Raw genomic sequence first — 2,298 nt, 5'->3', positions numbered from 1 at the left:
AAAAAATTAGCCAGAAGTGGTAGCAGGCGCCTGTAATCCCAGCTACTTGAGAGGCTGAGGCAGGTGAATCACTGGAACCCAGGAGGCAGAGGTTGCAGTGAGCCAAGATCATGCCGCTGCGCTTCAGTCTGAGCGACAGAGCAAGACTCCATCTCAAAAAAACAAATAAACAAACAAACTAGGGCAGGTGAGGACTCATCCAATCTGCAGCCAAATAGACTGGGACTCACAGCTGCCTAGAGCTGCTGAGCTGAGAGGAGAGAGTGGACTAAGGGGGCCCCCTAGAAAACCTAGGTACATTCTTGGGGCTAGGGGAGCACAGCCTGGCATCTGGTACACAGTAGGTGTTTAATGAACGTTAACAGAAGGAACAACTATCGAAGACCCACTGAACACCAGGCGCTGGGCCTATGAAAGGTCTCGTTAGTTTCATCCTCATGGCAATACATCTAGGTTGGTGTTACTAGTTCCATTATTTCATTAAGATGCGGAGACTAGGGTGCTGAGAGGCTTAGTGACATATCCAAGGTCAAGAAAATGGCAGTCCCACCCAGAGCAATCAGACAAGAGAAAGAAAGAAAGGGTATCCAAATTGGTAAAGAGGAAGTCAAACTGTCACTGTTCACCAATCATATGATCATATACCTAGAAAACTCTAAAGATTCATCCAAAAAACTCCTAGATTTGATAAACAAATTCAGTAAACTTTCAGGATACAAAATCTGCACAAATCAGTAGCACTGCTATATACCAACAATGACCAAACTGAGAATCAAATCAAGAATCTAACCTTTTTTACAATAGATGCAAAAAATAATAACAAAATACTTAGGAATATACCTAACCAAAGAGGTGAAAGACCTCCATAAGGAAAACTACAAAACACTGCTGAAAGAAATCACAGACAACACAAACAAATGGAAACACATCCCATGCTCATGGATGGGTAGAATCAATATTGTGAAAATGACCATACTGCCAAAAGGAATCCAAAACTCCAAGGCTATTCCCATCAAAATACCGTCATCATTATTCACAGAACTAGAAAAGACAATCCTAAAATTCATGTGGGTCCTGGTGCAGTGGCTCACACCTGTAATCCTAGTACTTCGGGAGGCAGAGGCAGGCAGATCACAAGGTCAATAGATTGAGACAATCCTGGCCAACATGGTGAAACCCCGTCTCTACTAAAAATGCAAAAATTAGCCGGGCATGGTGGCACATGCCTGTAGTCACAGCTACTTAGGAGGCTGAGGTAGGAGAATCACTTGAACCTGGGAGGCAGAGGTTGCAGTGAGCCGAGATCATGCCACTGCACTCCAGCCTGGCGACAGAATGAGACTCCATCTCAAAAAATAAAAATAAAAAAAAAATCACGTGGAACCAAAACAGAGCCTGCATAGCCAAAGCAATGCTAAGCAAAAAGAACCAATCTGGAGGCATCACATTACCTAACTTCAAACTATATTATAAAGCCATAGTCACCAAAACAGCATGGTACTGGTATAAAAACAGGCACATAGACCAATGGAACAGAATAGAAAACCCAGAAATAAATCCAAATACTTACAGCCAACTGATTTTTAACAACTCAAACAAAAACATAAAGTGGGAAAAGGCCACCCTATTCAACAAATGGTGGTTGGGATAATTGGCAAGGCATATGTAGAAGAATGAAACTGGATTCTTATCTCTCACCTTATACAAAAATCAACTCAAGATGGATCAAACGCTTAAATCTAAGACCTGAAGCCACAAAAATTCTAGAATATAACATTTGAAAAACCCTTCTAAACATTGGCTTCAGCAAAGATATCATCACCAAGAACCCAAAGGAAAATGCAACAAAAACAAAGATAAATAGATGGGACTTAATTAAATTAAAAAGCTTCTGCACAGCAAAAGAAATAATCAGCAGAGTAAATAGACAACCCACAGAGTGAGAGAAATTCTTCTCAAACTATGCATCTGACAAAGGACTAATATCCAAAATCTGCAAGGAACTCAAACAAAACGACAAGAAAAAAAACAAACAGTCCCATCAAAAAGTGGGCTAAGGACGTGAATAGATAGACAATTCTCAAAAGAAGATATACAAATAGCCGACAAACATATGAAAAAATGTTCAGCATCACTAGTTATCAGGCAAATGCAAATCAAAACCACAATGTGATACCACCTTACTCCTGCAAGAATGGCCATAATTTAAAAATCAAAAAATAATAGATGTAAGCATGGATGTAGTAAAAAGGGAACACTTTTATACTGCTGGTGGAAATGTAAACTAGTATAACCACT

This window comes from Macaca mulatta, chromosome 16 (genome assembly GCF_049350105.2).
Source record: "Macaca mulatta isolate MMU2019108-1 chromosome 16, T2T-MMU8v2.0, whole genome shotgun sequence".
Classification (NCBI taxonomy): domain Eukaryota; kingdom Metazoa; phylum Chordata; class Mammalia; order Primates; family Cercopithecidae; genus Macaca; species Macaca mulatta.
Note: the sequence above shows the minus strand (reverse complement) of the source record.